This window comes from Larus michahellis, chromosome 4 (assembly GCF_964199755.1).
Source record: "Larus michahellis chromosome 4, bLarMic1.1, whole genome shotgun sequence".
In the NCBI taxonomy this organism is placed as follows: domain Eukaryota; kingdom Metazoa; phylum Chordata; class Aves; order Charadriiformes; family Laridae; genus Larus; species Larus michahellis.
The window spans coordinates 46,640,744-46,655,753 of record NC_133899.1 but is presented as its reverse complement, the minus strand read 5'-3'; the positions used below and the strand labels follow the sequence as shown (position 1 = coordinate 46,655,753).

Genomic DNA, 15,010 nt, shown 5'->3' with positions numbered 1-15,010 from the left:
CAGCCACAGACTCTTATCTGCGTGGATCAGCCACCAAAACAGAGCTTTGATTTTACATTTTACTGGCACGTTTCCCAGATCGGGACATTCTTGCATGTGAAACAGCTGTATAGGAATCCATCCCCTCCTCAGCACACAGCTCCTTCACTCAGTTCCTCACTGCTGATCTTCTGGAGGTCATCCCCTCTTCTTTTTAGAAAGATCTTGCGTAGCTTGTACCACATTTTAGTTTCAAAGTGCAGGCCCATGGTGAAAGATGGACTTGAATTCATATGCTTTTTCTACAGTTGCATATTATTACCAGAAATAGTAATCCAGAACAGTCAGCTACTGACGACGGAGAAGGGGGAATAAAGCACAGCATTCAAGGCTCCGAGCTCCCCGCAAACAGCCACAAAAGAGCCAGGCTGACTGCTTTCCCCGAGGTGAATTCACTTACCAAGGTCCTCAGCTATGCCAAGCCTTTCAGGTCACTTTATAAAGTACCAGCTGGCTACACAGCTCACGCTCGCAGCCAGTGCAAACACTGAGAGATCCCACAAAATAAGTGGAAGAACCAGTTTGCTCAGAGGAGGACCACTGTCCACAGACAGACACTAACCTCATGCTCCACTGGAAAAACTGCTTTTGCCTTGATGGTTGCCACAGCACTGGCTTAATTTTGCCCCCCGAAGCACGATGTTCCTGTGGGTAAAGCTGTCCTCCATCCAGCAGTGCAGCAGAGCAGCATCCTGGCAGGGTGAAGGCTGGTGGCAGGGCAAGACCTACCTCCCAGCTTGATGCAAGGCCAGGGCTCTTCCCAACAGCCGCAGAGCAGGGCTGAATGAAGCCCATGCAGCCAGAGACAAGCTGAGGCAGTCACAAAATCAAACTTAATTACTGAATACTACAGGGCATGGATGATGTAGGATTTGAGCAGCATGGCCTGCAACTAGGACTTGTCAACATTGCCAATTACTCCACTACAGATAGTAGCCATAAATTAAGCAGAAGATAAGTATGAAACATTTTCTTTGAGTTTTGAATTCTCAAAACACTAAGGAAGGTCAGGACTACAAGATAGATACCTGGAAGCACCACCAGTTTTGCCGCAGCTTTTGAAAGAAGCTTGGAGAGCAAGCTTCAAAACCATGAGACGCAAACCCATTTTACAGCAGGGAGGGCTCAGAGTTCCTAGTGGTTTCAATACACCCCAGACCAGCAACATCAAAACAAACGGCATCGAGGTGCCACGACATCAAGTTCCCGGTCTCATCCTGACTGCAGACAGGCTGGAGACCGGGAAATTCCCGTTCGTCAACCTGGAACTCCTGTCATTTCAAGTGGATGCCAGATGCGTTCGTACTCTCACTCTTACATGGCTCATTAGCAAAACATGTCATCAAAACCTGCTGTGATCTACTCTAGGATGGACATGTTTCACAGTGGGAAGAAGGAAAAGAACCTCTGAAATAATCCCTGAACTAGTCTTAAGTTTGTCTTATGGTGGCTTCTAGTCAAGGTAGAAAACACCACTGACTTTAGAGGATTTGACACAAAATTCTGTATTATGGTGAGTTCAGAGCATTTGCCCTTTGTTGATCTAAGGGTAGGAAGGTAGCGTTATGGATCAGCACAAGCCTCTGCAAACTGGGTATTATTTGGTGCAACTTCTCTACGTTAAGTGTTGAGTAAGGACTCAACACAGCAGGATGCTGAAAACGTAAAGCTCACATGCAGCCTAAAAGCCTCTGAAACAGCGCAGCATGCCATGGACCCAAGGCAGCTACTCACTGCAACTGAAAGAGTACGTTAAATGACTTGCGTTTTTAAAATACATTAAAAATAATTCCCTTAAACTGGAAACTTCTCATTTTTGCTATGTTCAGCTTCCTGCATTTTTCTCACAGATCTGTAATTTAAGGGTAGGGAGAATTACATCAACCTGGCTGATCCCCTCTACGTCACATGCCCTTACCCATAGCCTACAAACAGGACAAAATCTCCACCCGAGTCTAGCAGGGGGAAGAGAAGCCAACATTTCATCAGAAGTTCACCTCAACTGTTAATCCTCATCACAGACAAGCTATATGTGAATCTCTCTAGTTCTGGGTACCAGTCCGCATTTCTTTCAAAGGTCCTGCACCCAGTGGGAAAGGCTGGAATACCCGGCATGTTGGGACGCTGCTTTGAGCAAATGGAAAGAATCACTTCCCAGGTTAATGGCTGTAACAAACCTCACCATCTTTGGTCAGGACTGCCAGTTACACCTCTTTGCCTTTGGCTTCTTCAACATAAATATATATATCCATTTAAAAAGTTTAAACAAACGGGCACAAAACCCCGCACTAAACCAAGATGCTATTCTACCAACATTTTTCTCCTGAAGGACAGAATAAGAGTACAACCAAGTGGCAGATGTAAGCCTTGTTCCTTAAGGCACCACTGAAAGGTGTTTGGAAGCAATAGTGATAAGCATTGAATACAAACACATACATAGCAGAGCCCTGGATATGTACCCATGTAGTATCTTCTCAGTTTTCCAACAATTTTCATCATCCTTCTTTGAAACTCTTTCAATTTTCTCTATATTCAAGATGCTGGCACCAGAAAGCCACGCTGATTTAAGACTGAGTCTGAAGTAAATATAAGGGTTACAGACATAAAACCACCTCATCACCCTGATTCACTACCTCCTCGTTTGTGTGCCCAAAATCACAGTTGTCTTTTCCAGATAGAACTTGGCACAGAAAGCTCTCCAGAGCCCCCTGCCCATTCTGACCCCCACGTTCTCACATGGGGCTGCTCAGGACACAGCCTCCCCTTTGCAGATCATGTTCAGGACATGCTTTTCCAGGTTCATAACTCTCTACTTGTCTGCATGAAAAGGGTTTTGTTTCAATGGGTCCATTCACCAAACAAACTGCATTACTCCGTCCTTCCTCTGTCAATAGCTAAAATTCATCAAACTTGTTTCATCTACACATTTCGCCAGTGGTGAGCCAAGCTTTCTTCTGCATCATTGAGTAAGCATCGGCCAGAATTGGCTTCTCCCTTCCCCTCATTTGAAGGGAAGGGTCATCAAGTCTACTTCTTTGAAAACACAGTCTCCGCATATCATGTTGCGGAGACTCTTCTGTAAAACGATCAAGCTCTAGCTTAAAATAGCTGGATTATTTGCTCCCCTCATCTAAGATGGCAATGCCAGAGCCTTGATCTTTTGAGGCTGAAAAACCATTTTCTACATTCATCTTAAAGTTAATACACAAACGGTTGATTTATTAGTGTGCTAATACTGTGCTTTAGCTTAGAGTATCCTTTATCCTCCTTACTGTTTACACTGACACTTCAGTTTATTTATTGGATGCTGACTCTCTATCAATCACTACCTTCACTTCCTAAGCCACTCGTATTTTATTGATATTCTTTGGCACTAGATATTAATTGGGTTCTCACTCATGCACTGAGTTAACTGCCTTATATACCTAAGTATACCACATCTACGGATCTTTCTTTAAACCAACGCTAAGCCTCTCAAAGAACAAAATCAGACATGTTTGAGAAGTATAAGACCCTTTCCATAACATCAAGTTTCAAGCATGAATTACTTTATATTTACCCAGGATTGGTGTCATGCTACCCAACCTACCATTTCCTAGGCCATGCACTTGGCCATTTTCAGAACTGTCCCAACGCTATCACTCCTCCAGTCTCCTGGATTTGCTGTGATCCACCAAGACCGATTAAAAATTAACATCAGCAGGCTTGAGACCTCCTCTCTTTTATCTAGTGCTTGCTTTGTTTCAAGGGAATGTGCTTTTTCCTAAGCGCAGCTGCCAGCAAAACTTTGCTTACTGAGAGAACCCATGATACGCAACTCCTGGATCCCTACTTATAGGACTCAACTTCTGGATAATCAACTTATCCTCTCCTTGCTGCTGGCCCAGATGACAGCCTTGATGGCAATCAAGCACACACAACTCAACAAAGGGAAGCTATGTTTGGGTCTGGAAAAGTTAAGTTTTTCACCATGCAGACGCTTTTATAGAAAGCAGAGATGCGAATTTACTGCTCAAATGACCTGCTGCTCTCATCCATGGACAGACAAAAAGGCTGGAGTGAAGAAGCTCTTGGTAGTCATGCCACAGGCTGGGCTACCATGGCACTCCTTCTCTTCTGCTGTGCTGGGAGAGGGAAAAGACGCTGGAGTGCCTTTAATGTTTTATAAGGCACACGCAGGAAATTCAAGACGCCCTGGTCGGGTCCTGCCAGCCTCGCCGTGCGCCTGGGACCCTGCCACATAGCACTCAGCACCCACCAACCCTGCCACCAATGTCACCCAGCCGCCCACTGCGACCTCACCCACATCCAGAAGACCCCTGCGTTGTGCAGGCTGGCCAGCCTAAAACTTTCCCTGGGTGAGCGACACCAGTGATTCACATTATTTGAACATCGACAGAGGTAAAAAGGGAAAGGGAAGAAGGCGTGGGGGCGGGCAGGAAGCAAACCCCAGACGCTACTTTCTAAATAGCAGATGTGGCTATTCTGGCTAGCAAACTTCCACTTTAATTTCTAACCCACAGAGATGGGAAATGATTCATGAAAAATCAACAGGATAAAATTAGCTGGAAGGCAGAGAGATAATTCATGCAACCCAACCGTCTTGGGCTGAAGTGCCAGCACTACCAGCGCTGCCTGGCATTTCAGCCTCCGGTGCCCTTCAGTGGCTGGCACCTGGCCAGCAATCAGCTCCACATATATTTCCTTAGTGTCTAAATTAGCCCCTCTGGAGAGCACATCCATCTTTTAACAAGACGGCCTTTCACTCAACACTTTTCTAGAAGTTCCAGTTTGTTTTTAAAAAAAAAAAATTAAATAAAAATTACCTGGAGTACTCTTTTTCTTCCACTGGTGAACGCTTAGTGGCATTAGAGGGGATGGACTAATGGGACAGACAGGATTGCACACACGTCTGTAAGCCATGGACAAGCTATGCACGAAATTAAAACTGCCCCACGGAGTCAGAAAGTGCATTTCACCGGAGCATCCTTTTCCTGCACGAAGCCACCAATGCACTCAACAGTGACAATCGCGCGCCGGTCTGCCTTTATATGCACCGGTGATTTTTGCAAGACTGCCCTTAAATTCTGTCACGTAAAAAGCATGAACTACAAAACAGTTTTACCCTCGACACAGCCACATGACAGCAAGTTTCCTGAGCAGATGGAATTACTTACAAATAAGCTTTTTATCCCAAAGGCAGATGAGAAACCCCTACCCCTCCTAGAGACCTCTGGACTTCCATCAGGCACTCGCTTACTGAGCAATGCCCCTCCCCACCACCCAACTCAAAAGCTTCAGGAATCAATTGTTGAATTCTAAAGCCTCTGCAGCACCAACACCTCTAAGCAGGTAGTCTCAGCTGCAGGAGAATCTCCATTCAATTGGGACCTATGGGTACAGACGCAAAATAAAGATGAAATCCTGCTTTTGTACAATTTGTCCAGTTGGTGCCCATTAATTTCTGTTGAAGGATGCAACATGACGATTCCTTTATGTTGGTTACAGTGGTCTGAATCTACTTGGGTTTCAGGACATGGCAAGCAGCTCCTTTCTTTTAAATTGTTCAGCAAAAAGAGACAGAATATTTGGGGGTGGGGGAAATGAGCAGCTAGGAGCAAATAATATTTTCATTTGTTCCTAAAATTCTAACAAACTAGCTCAGTCCTTTAAAAGCACTAATAAACACACCAGGCAGAACAAGACCAAATCAACTATTCCACAAAATGCAGAGGAAGCAAAAGCAAGAGCCGTATTGTATTTATTTCTCCTCATTTGTACCCTCTTGCAGGCCATTAGGGAGATAAGATCTCACAGTACAACAGACATTATTCAGGGCTGGTAAATCTGTCTACAGGTTAGGGGCTCATGTTACACTGCTTGGATGAGTACTGGCTGAGCATGGGTCACACCGACCCCCTTTTCCTTGGGGCAGGCAGCAGTCCAGATACTCCCGGTGTCAGATCTGCCAAGAAATCAGATATCCGTGTGCTGAATTCACAACCACCACCATTTGATCTGCACATTCCCTTCCATACAGAGAGGGATGTTCGGACCCTGTATATCCTAACGCAGCTAACTACAAAAAAAATTCCAGCAGGGCCCAAATGCTTCTGGTCCATTCCTTCAACACCCACTCCTTAAGTGTGTCTTCTACATAGAAGGTATTGGGTTGCACAGAAATTCCTGGGGCCTCTACACTGCGGACATTTTAAAAATGCTGATTAGCAGAAGCATGGAAAGAGCCCAACAACTCATCCAATTCCAGTCCATAAAGAAGTCACAACGATTTCATGTACGGAAGGCACTGAGGGACTACAAAAGTTCATCGACTACCCCAAAAGAATTCAAAAGCAACATTTCAACACCTGACTACAGAATGAGACTTACTTTAAAAAAAAAAAAACAACCAACCAACCACCAGTGAAGTCCATCAGACCTAAAAAGGGTGTGCCATCCAGAGGGACCTGGACAGGCTTGAGAGATGGGCCCGTGCAAACCTCACGAAGTTCAAAAAGACCAAGTGCAAGGTCCTGCATGTGGGTTAGGGCAATCCCATGCACAAATACAGCGGAGAACGGATTGAGAGCAACCCTGAGGAGTGGTACTCGGGGGTATTGGTGGATGAGAAGCTCAACATGAGCTGGCAATGTGTGTTCACAGCCCAGAAAGCCAGCCATATCCTGGGCTGCATCAAAAGAAGCGTGGCCAGCAGGTCAAGGGAGGTGATTCTGCCCCTCTACTCTGCTCGTATGAGACCCCCACCTGGAGTCCTGTGTCCAGCTCTGGGGCCCCCAACATAAGAAGGACATGGACCTGTTGGAATGAGTCCAGAGGAAGGCCACAAAGATGATCAGAGGGCTGGAGCACCTCCGCTACAAAGACAGGCTGAGAGAGTCGGGGCTGTTCAGCCTGGAGAAGAGACGGCTCCAGGAAGACCATATAGCAGCCTTCTAGTATCTGAAGGGGGCCTACAGGAAAGCTGGAGAGGGACTTTTTACAAGGGCATGTAGCGATAGGATGAGGGGTAACAGCTTCAAACTGGAAGAGGGTAGATTTAGATTAGATATCAGGAAGAAATTTTTCCCTATAAGGATGGTGAGGCACTGGAACTGGTTGCCCAGAGAAGCTACGGATGCCCTGTCCCTGGAAGTGTTCAAGGCCAGGATGGGGCTGGTCTAGTGGGAGGTGTCCTGCCCATGGCAGCAGGGTTGGAACTGGATGATCTTTAAGGTCCCTTCCAACCTAAACCACTCTATGATTCTATGTTGGCATCTAATTTAGTTGGTGCTAGCTCTCAATGCGTCCAGCAGATGCAGTAAGTGGATCCACCTTCCTGGTGGTACTGCTTTTGCAAGTGAAATGCAGTGTTAGCTGGTGGTCTGCACTGAGGGTCAGGTACCTCTGCACCCATCCAGCAGTCCTTCACAACACGATTTAGAAAAAATTTCTCAAGGAACAAAGCAACTTACACACATACCATACATGAAAAAGTTCTCTTCCCAATCACGAAGGCAAGAGAAATTTCAATAATTAAAAATCTTCTGTTCTTCAAAACCAGAACGATCTCATTTGAGCCCACAAAAGATAATCTGCATGCCTAGGTGCATACACATGACAACTCTAGAATGTATTTTATTCTTCACAAAATTATGGTCATGTGTCAGTATTGATTTTTCCTTTGGTCAGTTTCTGAGTGTTTTCATTACTTTCCTCTGAAGGGATAAAAGCACTGGATTCTTCAGACTGTGCCGTATTTAACATTCATATTAGCCTTTCCAAGCAAAAGGTGTCCAATTTAAAGAAAGCAGCGGACCACATGAAGTACTCCAGCAGCCTCAGAACAAAAGAAATTTATTTAAAAAAGACAAAACACAGCAACAGCAGCAAAACCCCCTGGTACACAGAGACACAAGGAAGTCAAGTTTATCCAAATGAAAGGTGCAAAGAGGAACATGCTAGGAGTGGAAAGGTAATCCAGCCAAACTTACAACGTCTTTCAAGGAAGATGCTGTGTACACTTAGTCTGCTTAGCTGTTTGAGTCTGCAGTTGAAGGACCGCATTTAACTCCACTCAGCATATTATGATACACTTTCAAAATAAAGCTTCATTGTACTGAAGAGGAATGTACTGGACAATATTTCACATTGGTTATCAGCCTGGAAACAGCTGATGTCCCTGCCCAACATCAATTCCAATTACTGGCCTTCACCACCCTGAACCACTCTGAAAGGGTGTTCGTGGGTAGCCACAGGAGCTGTGTGCCCATGGAGCACTCAGGAGCCGGGAGCCAGTGCTCCCCGGCATGCAGGAGTGACCTGGCTCGGGGACCAGCAAAGGATGCTCAGTGCCTTGGCTCCCCGCTGCGCAAGGCAAGAGCACCGCTGGCTCTCATGGGTAGCTAATTAAAGCAATTCTACAGCTGCCGCACAAGATAATTCCCCATATCACCTCCCATGCACTTTCACCACTCTGTCCTCATACATCACCCCCAGTACCCACGGTCAAGCTTCCAGCCCCCAGCAAGTGGGCCACTGGGAGCGCCAGCCACAGCACGGCTCGACGCCGACACTTATTTCGGAACGGCAGTCCCCCCTCCAGGACAAGTCACAGCAGTTGAAGTAGAACTAGCCTTGCTGAAAAGCCAAAGCCTAAGGAGGAAAAACAGAAAAGGGGCAGAGAAACGAAGCCATTTATCAGAGCGTGCTGAAATCGGATGATTTTTGCCCTTCTGATGGGCCCCTTATTGATGGCTGTCCGTGACCGAGGGACTGCACTGAAACGGTCTTCTGCAGTATGCATTACTGATCTCCCTCTGGAGGCTGCCAGTTTCTGCAGCTTAAACCTTAAATCATATGTATAATGTTTTTACCTTCTGACTGCGGAGAAACTGTTCCGAGTCTGAAATGCTGGAGCGCTGCCTCCTTGCCTTGCGGAGAGAGGAGGGAGGCCTTTGACTGGCAGCTCTCGGGGATGTCGGCTCGCACAAACACAGCAATGCCCAGGAAGCACAACTGCAACGCCTGACGGTTAGCAGAAACACAGATTCTTGAAATTATGTGTGAAGTTTGGGACAGAGGGAGGAAAAACGCTGGTGCTAGCACCACCTTCACCGACTCTAGCTGAAGCCTAAAGTGAGACCTCTAAAAACTCACAGTGGACATGTGAAATGCCAAGTTAAAATTTACACTGGTCCCCCTTCACCGCTGCTTTCTGCCCTCCTTGCTCACAATCCTCCGGGTCTTTTCTGTTAGTAATGTAGTGCCTACCACGTGGTAGGCATTTTAAAAGAACAACTATCTAATGTGGGATGCCTGCGTTGCCCTCCTCACCAGCTTTCTCCTCCATCCACCTTGGCTGCTCCCACTTTCAAAGAAGTCACAGGACTGCTCTATGTTTTCCACGGCTCTTTGTTTGGCCTCTCACCTGCAAACATTCTCCCTTTGCGAAGAACTCTTCCCTCACCTTCTTTCTGAAGATGCCACGCAGGGCGACAAGAACCTGTCTCTCACCTTGTGCTCTCCACTTTCTCTTTGGGAGGCTGGACTCACTGCTGGCATCCACTGGCATGGGCAAGTTTAACTAGCAGGGATTCCTAAAAAGCAACATTTTACTATGCAGCTTTAGAAGGACCATTGCTCTAGGGGCCTTGTTTAAAAAACACCTTCAGCAGCAGAGAAGAGGTCACCGGGAGAATGGAAGAGCCTGAGGAATTAAAGTCTTTGCTCCACTACTGTAGAGAGGTCAGTGCAAGAGGAAGCACTGAAACTGTCTGCAGCTGCACAGGAGCTTTGGTCCAAGAAACCTCACCCTGTACAACACAGCTCCGGGGCGGGTGCGCTGTAGAAGTGCCCGTGATGAAATACGCCACAAGCCTGACAACACGGGGTGAGACACAGAGCAGCAAAGGCAGCACCGCACAGCAGGGCTGCCCAGCAGCAGGGTGGCAGGAATTCTGCCACTTGCTCAATGCCAGCAGTTTTTCCAGGTGCAGACCCACTTCAGCAGCTACGCCTGTGCCTCAGGCAGCTCTCAGTCCTGGGGTCCGAAGGACTTGTACTCAGGTGAGAGCCCAGGTCAAAGATCTCAACGCTGATGCAAGAAGACAGATAAGTCTATCCGGATGTGCGTCCAACTGACTCCAGATTTCTTAAAATGCCAAAAAGCTGCAATCCACACTGAGGAAGAAAAGTGATGTTTGCTTGTTTTGGCCTTCTTGAGAAAACCAGTTGTTCACAGGTCTCAGATACACATGTTCCCAACGCATCCAAAGTTCCCACCTGCACTCCCGCTACTGGGAACAAGAGTCATTACTCCTTACAGCTACCCGGCCTTGTGTATTCGGATCAAGTTTTAACATCTTAATTTTTCCTTCCGGAGGTCCCCCAGTTCACCTACAATTTATAATCTATTTGGCTGACCAAAAACCCCAAACACCAACCCTAAAACATTTTGTCCTTGGGACCACGTTTAGTTTCTTCATGCAAATCTTCACACATGTGCCAGTAATACCACATCAGTAATAACAATTTTAAATATGCTACTCTGAAATGCCATGAATTAAATGAGGCTTTTTTTGATGGTGAAGGCAGTACTTTAAGAGCTTTGGAAACGGTTAGTAGCATTTGCAGCCAAACCAGCAATAGAAAGACCCTGCTACCAGCAACTTTAAGAATAAAGATATAGGTAAAAGCACGTGCTTCTCTGGTGTAAATGGATACAGGGGAGGAAAAAAAAACAACCCCAAAACACAGCTTTGCTTGTGAATTAACCAGCATGAGACAGAAGTTACAAAATGAAAGAACACCCAGAAAGGATAAAGTGTACGTGGTACTCTTTATAAAAAGACCGGAGACCTCTCTTGCCTGGGCTTGTCGTTTCCCCCCTCACTACATGTACTTTACTGATTCCTGACTCAGGGCGGTGACTTCCATTCGGTGGCTCGTGGCCCCCCAGCCACTGCGGCAGAGCAGCCCTCCCGCTTCAGGCTCCTCTTACCCTCCCCCAACCTGTTTTGAGCGGGCCCATCGCTTTCCAGCAGGCAAAATGAGTAAACCACCAACCCCGACCCCACCCCGATAAGACCGACCTTGCCTTAGTACGACAAAAGTAAGATTTCAGACAAGCCTTTGCTTTTGTTCTTATTACATAAAACCAGATATGACCCTCACAATACTTAACCTGTCAGAAAAGCACAAGTAATTGCTACCAGCAACCAGTAAGGCTCACGATGAGAGCACCCCCCACAAACTGGCCCAGAAAGCACTGTGCTTCACACATGGTCCACCAAGGTGCCAGAGGAGCAACAGGGCCGCTCTCCTGAAGTCAGCAAGCTCTGCAGCAAAGCCAGCACCGAGCTGGGAGCACAGGACCTCCCTTGCACTCCATGGACATGGCCACCAGGCAGGAGGGAATGCTGGCTTCCCCTGGTCCTGCTACTCCACACCACAGCGGGATCAGTCAACTCAGCACCCAGCCAAGAGCCAGGGCAGCCTTCAGCATCTCCCACTCCTCCCTCCAACCCTCCCTTGGTGAGTGGTTCCATCTCCTTCCACCGCCTTTCCTTGGCCAACACAGCCCTTCTGCTGGCCACACCAAGAGCCCCCACGCCTGAACTCGTTCGTGATTCGAGAGCCCTGCGCTGCTCGGCCCCGTGCTAAGCTATTTTTGCAGCGGGAACACTTTTGGTCAAAGCACCCCTTGCAAGAAGCAAATAAGCATCATCCGAGTACTTTCATTTCCGATTGCAACTCGCACTCGAAAACAAAAAAAATGCGCCGCTGTCCTCCTCGGGGATGCGCGGCTATTGTGGGGTTTGTACACAAGACATGAGAAAGTCGAGAGAGTCATTTCCCTTTCCACTTTCATTGCTTATAAACTCGGTGAAACGGAAATTTAGGGGGAGACGGAGCCCAACCCAAGCAGCGTGCCGTGCTCCCGCTCCACCGGTCTCTAACAGAGTCAAACCTCTCGCCGGCAGGACCGGATCCAGGGGGAATTGCTGGATATTTGGGGCCGGGGCTCAGCAGAACGAGACGCACACCTGCAGTACTAGAAAACAACCTTTTCTTATGGTCGTATTGGTGTTTTATGGTTGTTTTGGGTTTTTTTTTCTTTTTTTTTTTTTCCCTTTTAAGCTGGTTCTGCCAGTTCTCCTCCCTGTTAATGAGAGGCATTAATCACTGGGAAAAGAGGAAGCAACAACCGAGCCAACAGCTTTGCCCACAGGCCAGCATATTTTTTTTTTTTTCAAAAAGGGATTTGAAACAGCACACTGGAGGCATCGTCCTTTTCCCTTCGGAATGTGCCAAGAGATATACAGGAATCGGGTTTAAAAAAATGTAACATATATATATATAAAAATCACGTTATTCTGGAGCTTTTACAAAGAAGCCAGAAGTACAGCGACTTAACAATAATGATAGAGGGGGGAAAGGCCAGAAAAACAGGCATTTGGTGAAGTTTTTCCACGCGAGTCAAGCAAAGCATCCCGCAGCTACCGCGGGGTTCCCGCCGCCCGCCGGGCTGCGCCGGGCCCCGCTCCGTCGCGGAGGATGGAGGGAGGCCCGGCGCAGCCCGGCGGGCGGCGGAAACCCCGCGCCGAGGTGGCCCCAACCCGCCGAACGAGGGCCCGTCCCACAGCGGGGCGACCCGGCCGCCCCCGCCGTCGCCATCCCCGGGGAGCGGCCCCGCCGCCCCGCCCCCGCGTTCCAATGTGGCGCGCGCCCGCCCGCCCCCGCCGCCCATTGGCTGCCGCCCGCGTCACTCGCCGGCCCCGCTAACGGCCGCCGGTGGGGGGGGGTGTGGAGGGAGCGACCGGGGGGGGGGGGGCGCGATGAGGGGAAGGGCGGGAGCGGCGCGGCGGGGACGGGCCGGGCACAGCGCCGCCCGCCCCGTAGGGGAAAAGGCAGCCGGGGGGGGGGGGGCCGCTACCTGTGCCCGCGGGTCGCCGCCGACCCGCCCGCTACGGGCACCCCTCATCCGCCCCCCGCCCCGGGATGGGCCGGCTTCTCGCCACCCCACCCCCCCGCGCTCCGCAGCCATTTTCGTGGCCACCTTGGCTACCAGTGGGGCTGACTCACCTCGGCGCTGCGGGCGCGGGGGGCCCGCCTCGGTGTCCGGGGGGCCCGCTCCGCCCGGGGAGGGGAGACAGGGTGGGGGGAGGGGGGGAGAGCCCAGCTGGCTGCGCCCTCCCTCCCCGCCGGCCCCGCTGGCTAGTCCCAGGCGAGGACGGGTCCCGGGGCCGGGCCGGGCTCGGCGGAGGCGGCGACGGCGGCTCCCTCCCTCCCGGCCGTGACCACCATCTTATTAGCACAGGAAATGACATGGAGAACGGAAGAGAGGGGCGTTCGGGGGCCGAGCCCGGGGACCCCCCGAACCGGGGGGGAGGCGCCGCCGGCCCGGCCCGGCCCGGCCCGCCAGGGCTCCCGGGGCCGCGGCTCTCCCGCCTTCCCTCCAAATATCCGGGGTGGGAAGAGGGGGGGGCGAAATAAATAAAAAACAAACCCCAAAAGCCGCACGAAGCAGGGGAGGAAAAAAAAAAAACAAAAAAAAAAAAACCAGAAAAAGCCGAGCAAACCCAAACCGCCCCCGGTTCCCACCTCCTGCTCTGGAGCCGGCGAGTTCCTCGGGGAGCCGGCGGCAATCTGCGCCCGCCGCCGGCCAGGGGCTCGGGGGGGCCCTTAAGGACAAAACCCGCCCGGGCGGGGGGAGCCGCCGGCCGAAGGGGCCCGGCCCGGAGGAGCCGCTGGGCTCCCCCCCCCCCCCGCCCTTATCCCGGGCGCTGCCGCGGCCACCACCTGCCGCCGCCCGGCAGCCGCCGCGGCGCCCCGCCGAGCGGGACCCGGCCGCCCGCCTCGGGGGGACGGCGGTGAGACCTGTCCCCGGCCGGGGACGGTGCCCCGGGGCTCCCCCACCGGCCGGGGGAAGGGTCTGAGCGGCCCCGGGGCGGGCCCCTCTGCCGGCGGCGGGAGCCCGGCGGTGCGCGGCTCCGGTCGCCCGTTGGGAGCCTCATGCCCTTGTGCGAGCGAAAAGCGAAATGCGGAGGATGCGGTGTTTTCCCTGGCGCTCGGAGCTCGATCGTATTTCAAATTACCCCCCCAAAAAAGCAACCCACCCAACAGCAACGGCGGCAACAACAACAAACCCTGCACTCGGGCTCTGTGCAGAAATTACGGGCAGCATGACGGATGACAAAAAGTAGGCATAATTTAATAAACAGAGGAAGCATGTCTCACCAATAAAACAATTTCTAAATAAAACCATCTGCAAGCATTAAATTTGAAACAATGCAAACTGTTGAGCTGCTTTGCCAAAAGAGGCACAGCGGGGGGTAAAGAGAGGGATGGATAAATAGCCATAATTTTCCAGTTCCTTTGGTTGACAATGGGCTTGTATGCAAACAGGGCTGTGGTGACAACGTGCATGCTTGGATACTTGGAACTACTTCCCTTTTTCTGCAGCCCTGAGAAATACCCTTTTCTGCAGTCTCAAGAAATAAAATTCTTTCCTAATATCCTCCACCCTGAGGTGCCTACTACAAAGGGATGGTGTGGAGCAGAGAAAAAGCAGTGAGGGCATAAAATAAAAAAGGATGTAGCCCAAGAAAAACAAAGGCCCACTTCTGCCATCCTTGAGCTGCTTCTGCTGCCGTCACTGAGAGTTTGGGAGGTGGCAGGACTTCAGGATCAGGTCTTGATGTATCACGTAAGTCGGCAAAAGATAATTTGTCTGCAAAAGAAGGAAGGTAATTAACTCCGGTTCGAAACAAGTTTGCTTCGCAAAGGCAGCCAGTGTGGCACAGATGATTATTCGGAAGTTCAAATGAGTATCATTTGTCAGATCTCCAGCTGTGGTACACTTTTTTTTCCCCATTTCCAAGCTCTGGGGAGAGGATTCCTACTCTGAGGGTGAGCGTGCTGTGTAATTTTACCCCTTCCAGTAATCGCAGATAGATGGACTTTGAGGCAC

General features: G+C 50.0%; 1 protein-coding gene across 4 annotated transcripts in view; it reads right to left on the bottom strand.

The window, feature by feature from the left end:
- Nucleotides 1-13,969, bottom strand: part of PRDM11 (PR/SET domain 11) — a 51,385-nt gene extending 37,416 nt beyond the window's left edge. For 2 of the 4 annotated variants that reach the window (XM_074584332.1, XM_074584334.1), the window contains exon 1: nucleotides 13,123-13,594. The gene's annotated coding sequence lies outside the window, so the exon portion shown is untranslated. Of the gene's footprint in view, nucleotides 1-13,122; nucleotides 13,595-13,641 lie in introns of those variants that run through there. The other 2 variants (XM_074584333.1, XM_074584336.1) reach the window with 2 other exon arrangements.
- Between the last annotated feature and the right edge of the window lie 1,041 nt (nucleotides 13,970-15,010).